Source organism: Electrophorus electricus, chromosome 2 (genome assembly GCF_041902795.1).
Source record: "Electrophorus electricus isolate QZ-2024a chromosome 2, ASM4190279v1, whole genome shotgun sequence".
In the NCBI taxonomy this organism is placed as follows: Eukaryota; Metazoa; Chordata; class Actinopteri; order Gymnotiformes; family Gymnotidae; genus Electrophorus; species Electrophorus electricus.
Window position 1 is genome coordinate 4,381,363 of NC_137498.1, and position 19,790 is coordinate 4,401,152.

General features: G+C 39.3%; 7 non-coding genes across 7 annotated transcripts; all 7 read right to left on the reverse strand.

Moving 5' to 3' along the window:
• Positions 1-1,469: 1,469 nt before the first annotated feature.
• trnav-aac (transfer RNA valine (anticodon AAC)) lies at positions 1,470-1,542 on the reverse strand. The gene has a single exon. It is a non-coding gene; the product is annotated as a tRNA-Val (tRNA).
• A 2,202-nt stretch (positions 1,543-3,744) lies between these two features.
• On the reverse strand, positions 3,745-3,817 carry trnav-aac (transfer RNA valine (anticodon AAC)). The gene has a single exon. It is a non-coding gene; the product is annotated as a tRNA-Val (tRNA).
• Positions 3,818-8,294: 4,477 nt separating this feature from the next.
• Positions 8,295-8,367, reverse strand: trnav-aac (transfer RNA valine (anticodon AAC)). The gene has a single exon. It is a non-coding gene; the product is annotated as a tRNA-Val (tRNA).
• A 2,202-nt stretch (positions 8,368-10,569) lies between these two features.
• trnav-aac (transfer RNA valine (anticodon AAC)) lies at positions 10,570-10,642 on the reverse strand. The gene has a single exon. It is a non-coding gene; the product is annotated as a tRNA-Val (tRNA).
• A 2,816-nt stretch (positions 10,643-13,458) lies between these two features.
• On the reverse strand, positions 13,459-13,531 carry trnav-cac (transfer RNA valine (anticodon CAC)). Its single transcript has one exon. It is a non-coding gene; the product is annotated as a tRNA-Val (tRNA).
• Positions 13,532-16,029: 2,498 nt separating this feature from the next.
• On the reverse strand, positions 16,030-16,102 carry trnav-cac (transfer RNA valine (anticodon CAC)). The gene has a single exon. It is a non-coding gene; the product is annotated as a tRNA-Val (tRNA).
• Positions 16,103-18,600: 2,498 nt separating this feature from the next.
• Positions 18,601-18,673, reverse strand: trnav-cac (transfer RNA valine (anticodon CAC)). The gene has a single exon. It is a non-coding gene; the product is annotated as a tRNA-Val (tRNA).
• Positions 18,674-19,790: the final 1,117 nt, after the last annotated feature.

Consider the following 19,790-nt stretch of genomic DNA (forward strand, 5'->3'; position numbering starts at 1 on the left):
TTTTGTTTGAAATACATGGATTAGCACACCCATCATGCTACAATGAGTTTTACATCATGCCTGTGACAATTGAAATCAGCCTTAAGCACAGCTTCTAAAGCACAGTCCTTGCATCACCGGAGCAAAAGTGTGCTGCATATATTGACTTTCTCAGTTTGCAAATAGAGCCCCAACAGAGAAACTACTCTTTATGTCCATACTAAGATGATAGTAATCTTCTGATCTTGAAATTTTAATTTTGCACAATGTGGAACCAAGTTGCAGAAGAAGACGTTGGGGATTTCACATGAGTTATAGTGCCAGATTTTGGAGTACAGGAATTGGAGAACTCAATCGGAGTAAGTAGGGAGTTCAAAAAATCTTTTCACTCTGCTGCAAGAAGGCCATTCGATTCCCTGATGTCTACTTCAAATACAAGAGTCAGAAACCCAAGAACCAACTACTGTTTCTGCTCAGCTTCAATTCAAGGACCTTTTACGTATAATGCAAAGGTGATGACCACTTCACTACAGAAATCATGCAAAGACAGCTTGATGCAGTATGGTATCAATGCACTTTCAGAACAATCTTTTCACCAACTCATACCCAAAACTGATAATGAGTGCAAGTTATTGAGTAAAAGAATGAATATAATTTATGCCAAAACCTTTCATATTTGCAAGTTCACAAATAGCTGCCATTTTACGCAAATTTAGTGGGTATGTTGGATGGCCTAAAATGCTAATAATGAGCAGATGTACCTAAAATTCAAATGGTTCACAAGTCCAATTTTTCAGAAATATCTGATTCAAACTTGCAGAAAAAATATTGGTTAGCTGACAGGAAACCCTCTAGTCCGAGCGACACTTCAGTCCAAACTGCTGAACCTGGAAAATGGTAGGTTCTGTTCTGGCTTTCTAAACTTATGCAGCAGGGCCATGTGAGATCTTCACTGCTTAAGGCCATAAAACCCGAAGATCTCTTTCTTTGCAGTCCCAATTGTTGTGCTCAGAACCTCACTCCTCTCAATTGTACTTTGAAGTCATGAGCAGTATTGCCTTCTTTTAACGTTTTGAATATAGTTAAAAAGCAGCTCAGCTGCAGTTCAATGATGGTGAGTTTAAGTTGATTTCCCTGTGCAGTTCTTTAGCCTCGCCTGCCCATGCTTCCCTTTGTTCCAACTATTTCAAACAGCAAAAATGGATGAGAAATGCTTCTGCACAGTATATAAGCTGGGACCTGTAACCTGGAAAGCAAATGCATTGACCACTACTCTAGAAAAATCAAGAGTGTTCAACATCTATATCAATCAATAATTATACCCCCAAAAGGTCTGGTTGTTAACAGGATTTATGACAAAATGATGCTGCGATTAGACAAGGAGCTTGGCGTCTCAGTCTCAGGACCTAAAGGGCAAACTGCAAAAAGACAACCACTTCATACACTGTTTACAAACAACAATTGCCCTACTAGTGTGCTATCAAGAGGGATGTTTCTGCCCAGTTTCGAACTGAGGACCTTTCGCATGTTAGGCGAATGTGATGACCACTACACTACAGAAACCACTGTTAAAAGAGTCTTTGGGCTCACTCTCCAGCTTTTGCTCATTTTTGGCACTTGAAAATCATAGCTTTAAATCTGGCTAAGGAGTCTGACTTCTCAATCATTAGGATGGAAATTCTCACAACCCCACCAAAGTTCTCTTGTTTCTTACCATTTGAGGAACAGACTGTTGCTAACTAGGCATATTATGAAGAGTTTTACTTTATCTCTGTAGTTCCCTCATTGGCATATAGAGCATAACCTATTGCGCAAATTCTGTATGCTTGACATTGCCTTGCAAGGATTTTTTCTTTGCCATAGAATTGATGAAATTAACTTTTGAAATTCAGCTAATTAGCATAACCTCTGTTGGGAAACAAAATGAGAACACACTCACCAAAGTTTATGCTTCCTGTAGTAATGTTTAAGAAACTGGCTTGAATTGTCTTCACCCCATTAGGACGCAAAATTCAAACCCAGCAACCAATGTTTACTTGTTTCATTGCCTTTGAGAGACAGAATGTTACTCTCTAGGAATAATATGAAGAACTTTACCTGATCACTGGAAGCTGTTTCACTGGCATGGAAAGCAATCCCTAGTGCACAGATTCTGCATCATAAACATTGCTTTGCGTGGATTTTAATTGTCAGGAGACTAGAAGGAATTTACTTTTAAGAATTAGCTAAGTAGCATAACTTATCTCTGTTAGTAGATCAAATACAGATGCACTCGTGGTGTTTCTGTTTTGTTTACTTTTGTTTGAAATACATGGATTAGCACACCCATCATGCTACAATGAGTTTTACATCATGCCTGTGACAATTGAAATCAGCCTTAAGCACAGCTTCTAAAGCACAGTCCTTGCATCACCGGAGCAAAAGTGTGCTGCATATATTGACTTTCTCAGTTTGCAAATAGAGCCCCAACAGAGAAACTACTCTTTATGTCCATACTAAGATGATAGTAATCTTCTGATCTTGAAATTTTAATTTTGCACAATGTGGAACCAAGTTGCAGAAGAAGACGTTGGGGATTTCACATGAGTTATAGTGCCAGATTTTGGAGTACAGGAATTGGAGAACTCAATCGGAGTAAGTAGGGAGTTCAAAAAATCTTTTCACTCTGCTGCAAGAAGGCCATTCGATTCCCTGATGTCTACTTCAAATACAAGAGTCAGAAACCCAAGAACCAACTACTGTTTCTGCTCAGCTTCAATTCAAGGACCTTTTACGTATAATGCAAAGGTGATGACCACTTCACTACAGAAATCATGCAAAGACAGCTTGATGCAGTATGGTATCAATGCACTTTCAGAACAATCTTTTCACCAACTCATACCCAAAACTGATAATGAGTGCAAGTTATTGAGTAAAAGAATGAATATAATTTATGCCAAAACCTTTCATATTTGCAAGTTCACAAATAGCTGCCATTTTACGCAAATTTAGTGGGTATGTTGGATGGCCTAAAATGCTAATAATGAGCAGATGTACCTAAAATTCAAATGGTTCACAAGTCCAATTTTTCAGAAATATCTGATTCAAACTTGCAGAAAAAATATTGGTTAGCTGACAGGAAACCCTCTAGTCCGAGCGACACTTCAGTCCAAACTGCTGAACCTGGAAAATGGTAGGTTCTGTTCTGGCTTTCTAAACTTATGCAGCAGGGCCATGTGAGATCTTCACTGCTTAAGGCCATAAAACCCGAAGATCTCTTTCTTTGCAGTCCCAATTGTTGTGCTCAGAACCTCACTCCTCTCAATTGTACTTTGAAGTCATGAGCAGTATTGCCTTCTTTTAACGTTTTGAATATAGTTAAAAAGCAGCTCAGCTGCAGTTCAATGATGGTGAGTTTAAGTTGATTTCCCTGTGCAGTTCTTTAGCCTCGCCTGCCCATGCTTCCCTTTGTTCCAACTATTTCAAACAGCAAAAATGGATGAGAAATGCTTCTGCACAGTATATAAGCTGGGACCTGTAACCTGGAAAGCAAATGCATTGACCACTACTCTAGAAAAATCAAGAGTGTTCAACATCTATATCAATCAATAATTATACCCCCAAAAGGTCTGGTTGTTAACAGGATTTATGACAAAATGATGCTGCGATTAGACAAGGAGCTTGGCGTCTCAGTCTCAGGACCTAAAGGGCAAACTGCAAAAAGACAACCACTTCATACACTGTTTACAAACAACAATTGCCCTACTAGTGTGCTATCAAGAGGGATGTTTCTGCCCAGTTTCGAACTGAGGACCTTTCGCATGTTAGGCGAATGTGATGACCACTACACTACAGAAACCACTGTTAAAAGAGTCTTTGGGCTCACTCTCCAGCTTTTGCTCATTTTTGGCACTTGAAAATCATAGCTTTAAATCTGGCTAAGGAGTCTGACTTCTCAATCATTAGGATGGAAATTCTCACAACCCCACCAAAGTTCTCTTGTTTCTTACCATTTGAGGAACAGACTGTTGCTAACTAGGCATATTATGAAGAGTTTTACTTTATCTCTGTAGTTCCCTCATTGGCATATAGAGCATAACCTATTGCGCAAATTCTGTATGCTTGACATTGCCTTGCAAGGATTTTTTCTTTGCCATAGAATTGATGAAATTAACTTTTGAAATTCAGCTAATTAGCATAACCTCTGTTGGGAAACAAAATGAGAACACACTCACCAAAGTTTATGCTTCCTGTAGTAATGTTTAAGAAACTGGCTTGAATTGTCTTCACCCCATTAGGACGCAAAATTCAAACCCAGCAACCAATGTTTACTTGTTTCATTGCCTTTGAGAGACAGAATGTTACTCTCTAGGAATAATATGAAGAACTTTACCTGATCACTGGAAGCTGTTTCACTGGCATGGAAAGCAATCCCTAGTGCACAGATTCTGCATCATAAACATTGCTTTGCATGGATTTTAATTGTCAGGAGACTAGAAGGAATTTACTTTTAAGAATTAGCTAAGTAGCATAACTTATCTCTGTTAGTAGATCAAATACAGATGCACTCGTGGTGTTTCTGTTTTGTTTACTTTTGTTTGAAATACATGGATTAGCACACCCATCATGCTACAATGAGTTTTACATCATGCCTGTGACAATTGAAATCAGCCTTAAGCACAGCTCCTAAAGCACAGTCCTTGCATCACCGGAGCAAAAGTGTGCTGCATATATTGACTTTCTCAGTTTGCAAATAGAGCCCCAACAGAGAAACTACTCTTTATGTCCATACTAAGATGATAGTAATCTTCTGATCTTGAAATTTTAATTTTGCACAATGTGGAACCAAGTTGCAGAAGAAGACGTTGGGGATTTCACATGAGTTATAGTGCCAGATTTTGGAGTACAGGAATTGGAGAACTCAATCGGAGTAAGTAGGGAGTTCAAAAAATCTTTTCACTCTGCTGCAAGAAGGCCATTCGATTCCCTGATGTCTACTTCAAATACAAGAGTCAGAAACCCAAGAACCAACTACTGTTTCTGCTCAGCTTCAATTCAAGGACCTTTTACGTATAATGCAAAGGTGATGACCACTTCACTACAGAAATCATGCAAAGACTCCTTGATGCAGTATGGTATCAATGCACTTTCAGAACAATCTTTTCACCAACTCATACCCAAAACTGATAATGAGTGCAAGTTATTGAGTAAAAGAATGAATATAATTTATGCCAAAACCTTTCATATTTGCAAGTTCAGAAATAGCTGCCATTTTACGCAAATTTAGTGGGTATGTTGGATGGCCTAAAATGCTAATAATGAGCAGATGTACCTAAAATTCAAATGGTTCACAAGTCCAATTTTTCAGAAATATCTGATTCAAACTTGCAAAAAAAATATTGGTTAGCTGACAGGAAACCCTCTAGTCCGAGCGACACTTCAGGCCAAACTGCTGGTCCTGGAAAATGGTAGGTTCTGTTCTGGCTTTCTAAACTTATGCAGCAGGGCCATGTGAGATCTTCACTGCTTAAGGCCATAAAACCCAAAGATCTCTTTCTTTGCAGTCCCAATAGTTGTGCTCAGAACCTCACTCCTCTCAATTGTACTTTGAAGTCATGAGCAGTATTGCCTTCTTTTAACGTTTTGAATATAGTTAAAAAGCAGCTCAGCTGCAGTTCAATGATGGTGAGTTTAAGTTGATTTCCCTGTGCAGTTCTTTAGCCTCGCCTGCCCATGCTTCCCTGTGTTCCAACTATTTCAAACAGCAAAAATGGATGAGAAATGCTTCTGCACAGTATATAAGCTGGGACCTGTAACCTGGAAAGCAAATGCATTGACCACTACTCTAGAAAAATCAAGAGTGTTCAACATCTATATCAATCAATAATTATACCCCCAAAAGGTCTGGTTGTTAACAGGATTTATGACAAAATGATGCTGCAATTAGACAAGGAGCTTGGCGTCTCAGTCTCAGGACCTAAAGGGCAAACCGCAAAAAGAGAACCACTTCATACACTGTTTACAAACAACAATTGCCCCACTAGTGTGCTATCAAGAGGGATATTTCTGCCCAGTTTCGAACTGAGGACCTTTCACGCATTAGGCGAATGTGATGACCACTACACTACAGAAACCACTGTTAAAAGGTTCTTTGGGCTCACTCTCCAGCTTTTGCTCATTTTTGGCACTTGAAAATCATAGCTTTAAATGTGGCTAAGGAGTCTGACTTCTCAATCATTAGGATGGAAATTCTCACAACCCCACCAAAGTTCTCTTGTTTCTTACCATTTGAGGAACAGACTGTTGCTAACTAGGCATATTATGAAGAGTTTTACTTTATCTCTGTAGTTCCCTCATTGGCATATAGAGCATAACCTATTGCGCAAATTCTGTATGCTTGACATTGCCTTGCAAGGATTTTTTCTTTGCCATAGAATTGATGAAATTAACTTTTGAAATTCAGCTAATTAGCATAACCTCTGTTGGGAAACAAAATGAGAACACACTCACCAAAGTTTATGCTTCCTGTAGTAATGTTTAAGAAACTGGCTTGAATTGTCTTCACCCCATTAGGACGCAAAATTCAAACCCAGCAACCAATGTTTACTTGTTTCATTGCCTTTGAGAGACAGAATGTTACTCTCTAGGAATAATATGAAGAACTTTACCTGATCACTGGAAGCTGTTTCACTGGCATGGAAAGCAATCCCTAGTGCACAGATTCTGCATCATAAACATTGCTTTGCGTGGATTTTAATTGTCAGGAGACTAGAAGGAATTTACTTTTAAGAATTAGCTAAGTAGCATAACTTATCTCTGTTAGTAGATCAAATACAGATGCACTCGTGGTGTTTCTGTTTTGTTTACTTTTGTTTGAAATACATGGATTAGCACACCCATCATGCTACAATGAGTTTTACATCATGCCTGTGACAATTGAAATCAGCCTTAAGCACAGCTTCTAAAGCACAGTCCTTGCATCACCGGAGCAAAAGTGTGCTGCATATATTGACTTTCTCAGTTTGCAAATAGAGCCCCAACAGAGAAACTACTCTTTATGTCCATACTAAGATGATAGTAATCTTCTGATCTTGAAATTTTAATTTTGCACAATGTGGAACCAAGTTGCAGAAGAAGACGTTGGGGATTTCACATGAGTTATAGTGCCAGATTTTGGAGTACAGGAATTGGAGAACTCAATCGGAGTAAGTAGGGAGTTCAAAAAATCTTTTCACTCTGCTGCAAGAAGGCCATTCGATTCCCTGATGTCTACTTCAAATACAAGAGTCAGAAACCCAAGAACCAACTACTGTTTCTGCTCAGCTTCAATTCAAGGACCTTTTACGTATAATGCAAAGGTGATGACCACTTCACTACAGAAATCATGCAAAGACAGCTTGATGCAGTATGGTATCAATGCACTTTCAGAACAATCTTTTCACCAACTCATACCCAAAACTGATAATGAGTGCAAGTTATTGAGTAAAAGAATGAATATAATTTATGCCAAAACCTTTCATATTTGCAAGTTCACAAATAGCTGCCATTTTACGCAAATTTAGTGGGTATGTTGGATGGCCTAAAATGCTAATAATGAGCAGATGTACCTAAAATTCAAATGGTTCACAAGTCCAATTTTTCAGAAATATCTGATTCAAACTTGCAGAAAAAATATTGGTTAGCTGACAGGAAACCCTCTAGTCCGAGCGACACTTCAGTCCAAACTGCTGAACCTGGAAAATGGTAGGTTCTGTTCTGGCTTTCTAAACTTATGCAGCAGGGCCATGTGAGATCTTCACTGCTTAAGGCCATAAAACCCGAAGATCTCTTTCTTTGCAGTCCCAATTGTTGTGCTCAGAACCTCACTCCTCTCAATTGTACTTTGAAGTCATGAGCAGTATTGCCTTCTTTTAACGTTTTGAATATAGTTAAAAAGCAGCTCAGCTGCAGTTCAATGATGGTGAGTTTAAGTTGATTTCCCTGTGCAGTTCTTTAGCCTCGCCTGCCCATGCTTCCCTTTGTTCCAACTATTTCAAACAGCAAAAATGGATGAGAAATGCTTCTGCACAGTATATAAGCTGGGACCTGTAACCTGGAAAGCAAATGCATTGACCACTACTCTAGAAAAATCAAGAGTGTTCAACATCTATATCAATCAATAATTATACCCCCAAAAGGTCTGGTTGTTAACAGGATTTATGACAAAATGATGCTGCGATTAGACAAGGAGCTTGGCGTCTCAGTCTCAGGACCTAAAGGGCAAACTGCAAAAAGACAACCACTTCATACACTGTTTACAAACAACAATTGCCCTACTAGTGTGCTATCAAGAGGGATGTTTCTGCCCAGTTTCGAACTGAGGACCTTTCGCATGTTAGGCGAATGTGATGACCACTACACTACAGAAACCACTGTTAAAAGAGTCTTTGGGCTCACTCTCCAGCTTTTGCTCATTTTTGGCACTTGAAAATCATAGCTTTAAATCTGGCTAAGGAGTCTGACTTCTCAATCATTAGGATGGAAATTCTCACAACCCCACCAAAGTTCTCTTGTTTCTTACCATTTGAGGAACAGACTGTTGCTAACTAGGCATATTATGAAGAGTTTTACTTTATCTCTGTAGTTCCCTCATTGGCATATAGAGCATAACCTATTGCGCAAATTCTGTATGCTTGACATTGCCTTGCAAGGATTTTTTCTTTGCCATAGAATTGATGAAATTAACTTTTGAAATTCAGCTAATTAGCATAACCTCTGTTGGGAAACAAAATGAGAACACACTCACCAAAGTTTATGCTTCCTGTAGTAATGTTTAAGAAACTGGCTTGAATTGTCTTCACCCCATTAGGACGCAAAATTCAAACCCAGCAACCAATGTTTACTTGTTTCATTGCCTTTGAGAGACAGAATGTTACTCTCTAGGAATAATATGAAGAACTTTACCTGATCACTGGAAGCTGTTTCACTGGCATGGAAAGCAATCCCTAGTGCACAGATTCTGCATCATAAACATTGCTTTGCATGGATTTTAATTGTCAGGAGACTAGAAGGAATTTACTTTTAAGAATTAGCTAAGTAGCATAACTTATCTCTGTTAGTAGATCAAATACAGATGCACTCGTGGTGTTTCTGTTTTGTTTACTTTTGTTTGAAATACATGGATTAGCACACCCATCATGCTACAATGAGTTTTACATCATGCCTGTGACAATTGAAATCAGCCTTAAGCACAGCTCCTAAAGCACAGTCCTTGCATCACCAGAGCAAAAGTGTGCTGCATATATTGACTTTCTCAGTTTGCAAATAGAGCCCCAACAGAGAAACTACTCTTTATGTCCATACTAAGATGATAGTAATCTTCTGATCTTGAAATTTTAATTTTGCACAATGTGGAACCAAGTTGCAGAAGAAGACGTTGGGGATTTCACATGAGTTATAGTGCCAGATTTTGGAGTACAGGAATTGGAGAACTCAATCGGAGTAAGTAGGGAGTTCAAAAAATCTTTTCACTCTGCTGCAAGAAGGCCATTCGATTCCCTGATGTCTACTTCAAATACAAGAGTTAGAAACCCAAGAACCAACTACTGTTTCTGCTCAGCTTCAATTCAAGGACCTTTTACGTATAATGCAAAGGTGATGACCACTTCACTACAGAAATCATGCAAAGACTCCTTGATGCAGTATGGTATCAATGCACTTTCAGAACAATCTTTTCACCAACTCATACCCAAAACTGATAATGAGTGCAAGTTATTGAGTAAAAGAATGAATATAATTTATGCCAAAACCTTTCATATTTGCAAGTTCACAAATAGCTGCCATTTTACGCAAATTTAGTGGGTATGTTGGATGGCCTAAAATGCTAATAATGAGCAGATGTACCTAAAATTCAAATGGTTCACAAGTCCAATTTTTCAGAAATATCTGATTCAAACTTGCAGAAAAAATATTGGTTAGCTGACAGGAAACCCTATAGTCCGAGCGACACTTCAGTCCAAACTGCTGGTCCTGGAAAATGGTAGGTTCTGTTCTGGCTTTCTAAACTTATGCAGCAGGGCCATGTGAGATCTTCACTGCTTAAGGCCATAAAACCCGAAGATCTCTTTCTTTGCAGTCCCAATAGTTGTGCTCAGAACCTCACTCCTCTCAATTGTACTTTGAAGTCATGAGCAGTATTGCCTTCTTTTAACGTTTTGAATATAGTTAAAAAGCAGCTCAGCTGCAGTTCAATGATGGTGAGTTTAAGTTGATTTCCCTGTGCAGTTCTTTAGCCTCGCCTGCCCATGCTTCCCTTTGTTCCAACTATTTCAAACAGCAAAAATGGATGAGAAATGCTTCTGCACAGTATATAAGCTGGGACCTGTAACCTGGAAAGCAAATGCATTGACCACTACTCTAGAAAAATCAAGAGTGTTCAACATCTATATCAATCAATAATTATACCCCCAAAAGGTCTGGTTGTTAACAGGATTTATGACAAAATGATGCTGCAATTAGACAAGGAGCTTGGCGTCTCAGTCTCAGGACCTAAAGGGGAAACTGCAAAAAGAGAACCACTTCATACACTGTTTACAAACAACAATTGCCCCACTAGTGTGCTATCAAGAGGGATGTTTCTGCCCAGTTTCGAACTGAGGACCTTTCGCGTGTTAGGCGAATGTGATGACCACTACACTACAGAAACCACTGTTAAAAGGTTCTTTGGGCTCACTCTCCAGCTTTTGCTCATTTTTGGCACTTGAAAATCATAGCTTTAAATCTGGCTAAGGAGTCTGACTTCTCAATCATTAGGATGGAAATTCTCACAACCCCACCAAAGTTCTCTTGTTTCTTACCATTTGAGGAACAGACTGTTGCTAACTAGGCATATTATGAAGAGTTTTACTTTATCTCTGTAGTTCCCTCATTGGCATATAGAGCATAACCTATTGCGCAAATTCTGTATGCTTGACATTGCCTTGCAAGGATTTTTTCTTTGCCATAGAATTGATGAAATTAACTTTTGAAATTCAGCTAATTAGCATAACCTCTGTTGGGAAACAAAATGAGAACACACTCACCAAAGTTTATGCTTCCTGTAGTAATGTTTAAGAAACTGGCTTGAATTGTCTTCACCCCATTAGGACGCAAAATTCAAACCCAGCAACCAATGTTTACTTGTTTCATTGCCTTTGAGAGACAGAATGTTACTCTCTAGGAATAATATGAAGAACTTTACCTGATCACTGGAAGCTGTTTCACTGGCATGGAAAGCAATCCCTAGTGCACAGATTCTGTATCATAAACATTGCTTTGCATGGATTTTAATTGTCAGGAGACTAGAAGGAATTTACTTTTAAGAATTAGCTAAGTAGCATAACTTATCTCTGTTAGTAGATCAAATACAGATGCACTCGTGGTGTTTCTGTTTTGTTTACTTTTGTTTGAAATACATGGATTAGCACACCCATCATGCTACAATGAGTTTTACATCATGCCTGTGACAATTGAAATCAGCCTTAAGCACAGCTCCTAAAGCACAGTCCTTGCATCACCGGAGCAAAAGTGTGCTGCATATATTGACTTTCTCAGTTTGCAAATAGAGCCCCAACAGAGAAACTACTCTTTATGTCCATACTAAGATGATAGTAATCTTCTGATCTTGAAATTTTAATTTTGCACAATGTGGAACCAAGTTGCAGAAGAAGACGTTGGGGATTTCACATGAGTTATAGTGCCAGATTTTGGAGTACAGGAATTGGAGAACTCAATCGGAGTAAGTAGGGAGTTCAAAAAATCTTTTCACTCTGCTGCAAGAAGGCCATTCGATTCCCTGATGTCTACTTCAAATACAAGAGTCAGAAACCCAAGAACCAACTACTGTTTCTGCTCAGCTTCAATTCAAGGACCTTTTACGTATAATGCAAAGGTGATGACCACTTCACTACAGAAATCATGCAAAGACAGCTTGATGCAGTATGGTATCAATGCACTTTCAGAACAATCTTTTCACCAACTCATACCCAAAACTGATAATGAGTGCAAGTTATTGAGTAAAAGAATGAATATAATTTATGCCAAAACCTTTCATATTTGCAAGTTCACAAATAGCTGCCATTTTACGCAAATTTAGTGGGTATGTTGGATGGCCTAAAATGCTAATAATGAGCAGATGTACCTAAAATTCAAATGGTTCACAAGTCCAATTTTTCAGAAATATCTGATTCAAACTTGCAGAAAAAATATTGGTTAGCTGACAGGAAACCCTCTAGTCCGAGCGACACTTCAGTCCAAACTGCTGGTCCTGGAAAATGGTAGGTTCTGTTCTGGCTTTCTAAACTTATGCAGCAGGGCCATGTGAGATCTTCACTGCTTAAGGCCATAAAACCCGAAGATCTCTTTCTTTGCAGTCCCAATAGTTGTGCTCAGAACCTCACTCCTCTCAATTGTACTTTGAAGTCATGAGCAGTATTGCCTTCTTTTAACGTTTTGAATATAGTTAAAAAGCAGCTCAGCTGCAGTTCAATGATGGTGAGTTTAAGTTGATTTCCCTGTGCAGTTCTTTAGCCTCGCCTGCCCATGCTTCCCTTTGTTCCAACCATTTTATACAGTAAACACCAAAAATGGATGAAAGAGAAATGCTTCTGCACAGTATGGAAGCTGGGACATGTGACCTGGAAAGCAAATGCAATGACCACTACTCTAGACAAATCAAGAGAGTTCAAGATCTATATCAATCAATAATGATCCCCCTAAAAGGTCTTTTAGTCAACAGGATTTATGACAAAATGATGTTGCGATTAGACAAGGAGCTTGGTGCCTCAGTCTGAGGACCTAAAGGGCAAACCGCACAAAGAGTCTCCCACTTGATACACTGCTTACAAAAAGCACGTGCCCAACTACTGTGCTATCAAGAGGGATGTTTCTGCCAGGTATGGAACAGAGGACCTTTCTCGTGTTAGGCGAACATGCTGAGCACTCCACTACAGAAACCACTTTAAAATGCTTCTTTGCCTCTCCAGCTTTTGCTCATTTTTGGGGCTTGAAAATCATAGCTTTAAATCTGGCTAAGCAGTATGACTTCTCAAGCATTAGGATGAAAATTCAGACAACCCCACCAAAGTTCTCTTGTTTCCTACCCTTTTAGAAACAGACTGTTGCTAACTAGGCATAATATGAAGAGTTTTACTTTATCTCTGTAGTTCTCTCATTGGCATATAGAGCATAACCTATTGCACAAATTGTGTATGCTTGATATTGCCTTGCAAGGATTTGTTCTTTGCCATAGACTTGATGAAAGAAACTTTTAAATTTCAGCTAATTAGCATAACCTCTGTTAGGAAACAAAACGAGAACACACTCACTGAAGTTTATGCTTGAAAGACTTGAATTAGCATAGCCATTATGCTATGAGTTTTAATTAATCAGCTTGGCCATTAATTAAGGAGCCTGACTTTTTTCTGTGAAGAACAGCTCTCCATTCAATTGAAAGGACAGCAGTTACACATCTACCAAGAGTTGTGTTTCTGCCTGGTATCGAGCCAGGGACCTTTCGCGTGTGAGGCCAACGTGATAACCACTACACTACAGAAACCCTACAGCACTGGCCGTTCAGGATCAGCCCAGCATTTCCTCCTTTTTGGTGCCTGCAAGGCATAGTTTAAAAACTGGCTTGAATTGTCTTCTCCCCGTTAGGACGCAAAATTCAATCCCACCAAGCAATGTTTTCTTGTTTCATTGCCTTTGAGAGACAGAATGTTACTCCCTAGGAATAATATGAAGAGCTTTACCGGATCACTGTAGGCTTATTCATTGGCATGGAAAGCAGTCCCTAGTGCACAAATTCTGCATCATTAACATTGCTTTGCATAGATTTTAATTGTCAGGAGACTATAAGGATGTTACTTTTAAGAATTAGCTAAGTAGCATAACTTATCTCTGTTAGGAGATCAAATACAGATGCACTCGTGGAGTTTCTGTTTTGTTTAATTTTGTTTGAAATACATGGATTAGCACACCCATCATGCTACAATGAGTTTTACATCATCCCTGTGACAATTGAAATCAGCCTTAAACACAGCTCCTAAAGCACAGTCCTTGCATCACCGGAGGACAAGCCTGCTGCATATATTGACTTTCTCGGTTTGCAAATGGAGACAGTGATGGGATATTTTTTTCCAACAGAGAAGCTACTCTTTATGTCCATACTAAGATGCTAGTAATCTTCTGATCTTGAAATTTCCATTTTGCACAATGTAGAACCAAGTTGCAGACGAAGAGGTTAGGGATTTCACATGCGTTATAGTGCCGGAGTTTGGAGTACAGGACTTAGAGAACTCAATTGGAGTAACTAGGGAGTTCAGAAAATCATTTCCCTCTGCTGCAAGAAGGCCATTCGATTCCCTGGTGTCTACTTCAAATAGAAGACACAGAAACCAAAGAACAAGCTAATGTTTCTGCTCAGCTTCAATTCAAGGTCCTTTCACACATAATGCAAACGTGATGACCAATTCACTACAGACACCATGCAAAAATGCCTTGATGCAGTATGGTATCACTGCAATTTCAGAACAATTTTTTCACCAGCTCATCCCCAAAACTGAAAATGTGTGCAAATTATTTAGGAGAAAGAATGAACATCATTTATGCCAAAACCTTTCATATTTGGAAGTTCACAAATAGCTGCCATTTTATGCAAATTTCGTGGGTATGTTGGATGGCCTAAAATGCGTTTCATGAGCAGACGTAACTAAAATTCAAATGGTTCACAATTGTAATTTTCAGAAATATCTGATTCAAACTGTCAGAAAAAAATGCTGTTTAGCTGAAAGGGAACCCTCTAGTCCGACCTACACATCAGTCGAAACTGGTGGTCCTGGAAAATTGTAGGTTCTGTTCTTGCTTTCTAAACCTATGTAGCAGGGCCGTGTGAGCTCTTCACTGCTTAAGGCCATAAAAACCGAAGATCTCTTTCATTGCAGTCCCAATAGTTGTCCTCAGAACCTCACTCCTCTCAATTCTACCTTGAAGTCATGAACAGTATTTCCTTCTTTTACCATTTTGAGTGCAGTTAAAAAGCAGCTCAGCTGCAGTTCCATGATGCTGAGTTTAAGTTGATTTCCCTGTGCAGTTCTTTAGCCTCGCCTGCCCATGCTTCCCTTTGTTCCAACCATTTTATACAGTAAACACCAAAAATGGATGAAAGAGAAATGCTTCTGCACAGTATGGAAGCTGGGACATGTGACCTGGAAAGCAAATGCAATGACCACTACTCTAGACAAATCAAGAGAGTTCAAGATCTATATCAATCAATAATGATCCCCCTAAAAGGTCTTTTAGTCAACAGGATTTATGACAAAATGATGTTGCGATTAGACAAGGAGCTTGGTGCCTCAGTCTGAGGACCTAAAGGGCAAACCGCACAAAGAGTCTCCCACTTGATACACTGCTTACAAAAAGCACGTGCCCAACTACTGTGCTATCAAGAGGGATGTTTCTGCCAGGTATGGAACAGAGGACCTTTCTCGTGTTAGGCGAACATGCTGAGCACTACACTACAGAAACCACTTTAAAATGCTTCTTTGCCTCTCCAGCTTTTGCTCATTTTTGGGGCTTGAAAATCATAGCTTTAAATCTGGCTAAGCAGTATGACTTCTCAAGCATTAGGATGAAAATTCAGACAACCCCACCAAAGTTCTCTTGTTTCCTACCCTTTTAGAAACAGACTGTTGCTAACTAGGCATAATATGAAGAGTTTTACTTTATCTCTGTAGTTCTCTCATTGGCATATAGAGCATAACCTATTGCACAAATTGTGTATGCTTGATATTGCCTTGCAAGGATTTGTTCTTTGCCATAGACTTGATGAAAGAAACTTTTAAATTTCAGCTAATTAGCATAACCTCTGTTAGGAAACAAAACGAGAACACACTCACTGAAGTTTATGCTTGAAAGACTTGAATTAGCATAGCCATTATGCTATGAGTTTTAATTAATCAGCTTGGCCATTAATTAAGGAGCCTGACTTTTTTCTGTGAAGAACAGCTCTCCATTCAATTGAAAGGACAGCAGTTACACATCTACCAAGAGTTGTGTTTCTGCCTGGTATCGAGCCAGGGACCTTTCGCGTGTGAGGCCAACGTGATAACCACTACACTACAGAAACCCTACAGCACTGGCCGTTCAGGATCAGCCCAGCATTTCCTCCTTTTTGGTGCCTGCAAGGCATAGTTTAAAAACTGGCTTGAATTGTCTTCTCCCCGTTAGGACGCAAAATTCAATCCCACCAAGCAATGTTTTCTTGTTTCATTGCCTTTGAGAGACAGAATGTTACTCCCTAGGAATAATATGAAGAGCTTTACCGGATCACTGTAGGCTTATTCATTGGCATGGAAAGCAGTCCCTAGTGCACAAATTCTGCATCATTAACATTGCTTTGCATAGATTTTAATTGTCAGGAGACTATAAGGATGTTACTTTTAAGAATTAGCTAAGTAGCATAACTTATCTCTGTTAGGAGATCAAATACAGATGCACTCGTGGAGTTTCTGTTTTGTTTAATTTTGTTTGAAATACATGGATTAGCACACCCATCATGCTACAATGAGTTTTACATCATCCCTGTGACAATTGAAATCAGCCTTAAACACAGCTCCTAAAGCACAGTCCTTGCATCACCGGAGGACAAGCCTGCTGCATATATTGACTTTCTCGGTTTGCAAATGGAGACAGTGATGGGATATTTTTTTCCAACAGAGAAGCTACTCTTTATGTCCATACTAAGATGCTAGTAATCTTCTGATCTTGAAATTTCCATTTTGCACAATGTAGAACCAAGTTGCAGACGAAGAGGTTAGGGATTTCACATGCGTTATAGTGCCGGAGTTTGGAGTACAGGACTTGGAGAACTCAATTGGAGTAACTAGGGAGTTCAGAAAATCATTTCCCTCTGCTGCAAGAAGGCCATTCGATTCCCTGGTGTCTACTTCAAATAGAAGACACAGAAACCAAAGAACCAGCTAATGTTTCTGCTCAGCTTCAATTCAAGGTCCTTTCACACATAATGCAAACGTGATGACCAATTCACTACAGACACCATGCAAAAATGCCTTGATGCAGTATGGTATCACTGCAATTTCAGAACAATTTTTTCACCAGCTCATCCCCAAAACTGAAAATGTGTGCAAATTATTTAGGAGAAAGAATGAACATCATTTATGCCAAAACCTTTCATATTTGGAAGTTCACAAATAGCTGCCATTTTATGCAAATTTCGTGGGTATGTTGGATGGCCTAAAATGCGTTTCATGAGCAGACGTAACTAAAATTCAAATGGTTCACAATTGTAATTTTCAGAAATATCTGATTCAAACTGTCAGAAAAAAATGCTGTTTAGCTGAAAGGGAACCCTCTAGTCCGACCTACACATCAGTCGAAACTGGTGGTCCTGGAAAATTGTAGGTTCTGTTCTTGCTTTCTAAACCTATGTAGCAGGGCCGTGTGAGCTCTTCACTGCTTAAGGCCATAAAAACCGAAGATCTCTTTCATTGCAGTCCCAATAGTTGTCCTCAGAACCTCACTCCTCTCAATTCTACCTTGAAGTCATGAACAGTATTTCCTTCTTTTACCATTTTGAGTGCAGTTAAAAAGCAGCTCAGCTGCAGTTCCATGATGCTGAGTTTAAGTTGATTTCCCTGTGCAGTTCTTTAGCCTCGCCTGCCCATGCTTCCCTTTGTTCCAACCATTTTATACAGTAAACACCAAAAATGGATGAAAGAGAAATGCTTCTGCACAGTATGGAAGCTGGGACATGTGACCTGGAAAGCAAATGCAATGACCACTACTCTAGACAAATCAAGAGAGTTCAAGATCTATATCAATCAATAATGATCCCCCAAAAAGGTCTTTTAGTCAACTGGATTTATGACAAAATGATGTTGCGATTAGACAAGGAGCTTGGTGCCTCAGTCTGAGGACCTAAAGGGCAAACCGCACAAAGAGTCTCCCACTTGATACACTGCTTACAAAATGCACGTGCCCAACTACTGTGCTATCAAGAGGGATGTTTCTGCCAGGTATGGAACAGAGGACCTTTCTCGTGTTAGGCGAACATGCTGAGCACTACACTACATAAACCACTTTAAAATGCTTCTTTGCCTCTCCAGCGTTTGCTCATTTTTGGGGCTTGAAAATCATAGCTTTAAATCTGGCTAAGCAGTATGACTTCTCAAGCATTAGGATGAAAATTCAGACAACCCCACCAAAGTTCTCTTGTTTCCTACCCTTTTAGAAACAGACTGTTGCTATCTAGGCATAATATGAAGAGTTTTACTTTATCTCTGAAGTTCTCTCATTGGCATATAGAGCATAACCTATTGCACAAATTGTGTATGCTTGATATTGCCTTGCAAGGATTTGTTCTTTGCCATAGACTTGATGAAAGTAACGTTTAAATTTCAGCTAATTAGCGTAACCTCTGTTAGGAAACAAAACGAGAACACACTCACTGAAGTTTATGCTTGAAAGACTTGAATTAGCATAACCATTATGCTATGAGTTTTAATTAATCAGCTTGGCCAATAATTAAGGAGCCTGACTTTTTTCTGTGAAGAACAGCTCTCCATTCAATTGAAAGGACAGCAGTTACACATCTACCAAGAGTTGTGTTTCTGCCTGGTATCGAGCCAGGGACCTTTCGCGTGTGAGGCGAACGTGATAACCACTACACTACAGAAACCCTACAGCACCGGCCGTTCAGGATCAGCCCAGCATTTCCTCCTTTTTGGTGCCTGCAAGGCATAGTTTAAAAACTGGCTTGAATTGTCTTCTCCCCGTTAGGACGCAAAATTCAATCCCACCAAGCAATGTTTTCTTGTTTCATTGCCTTTGAGAGACAGAATGTTACTCCCTAGGAATAATATGAAGAGCTTTACCGGATCACTGTAGGCTTATTCATTGGCATGGAAAGCAGTCCCTAGTGCACAAATTCTGCATCATTAACATTGCTTTGCATAGATTTTAATTGTCAGGAGACTATAAGGATGTTACTTTTAAGAATTAGCTAAGTAGCATAACTTATCTCTGTTAGGAGATCAAATACAGATGCACTCGTGGAGTTTCTGTTTTGTTTAATTTTGTTTGAAATACATGGATTAGCACACCCATCATGCTACAATGAGTTTTACATCATCCCTGTGACAATTGAAATCAGCCTTAAACACAGCTCCTAAAGCACAGTCCTTGCATCACCGGAGGACAAGCCTGCTGCATATATTGACTTTCTCGGTTTGCAAATGGAGACAGTGATGGGATATTTTTTTCCAACAGAGAAGCTACTCTTTATGTCCATACTAAGATGCTAGTAATCTTCTGATCTTGAAATTTCCATTTTGCACAATGTAGAACCAAGTTGCAGACGAAGAGGTTAGGGATTTCACATGCGTTATAGTGCCGGAGTTTGGAGTACAGGACTTGGAGAACTCAATTGGAGTAACTAGGGAGTTCAGAAAATCATTTCCCTCTGCTGCAAGAAGGCCATTCGATTCCCTGGTGTCTACTTCAAATAGAAGACACAGAAACCAAAGAACCAGCTAATGTTTCTGCTCAGCTTCAATTCAAGGTCCTTTCACACATAATGCAAACGTGATGACCAATTCACTACAGACACCATGCAAAAATGCCTTGATGCAGTATGGTATCACTGCAATTTCAGAACAATTTTTTCACCAGCTCATCCCCAAAACTGAAAATGTGTGCAAATTATTTAGGAGAAAGAATGAACATCATTTATGCCAAAACCTTTCATATTTGGAAGTTCACAAATAGCTGCCATTTTATGCAAATTTCGTGGGTAT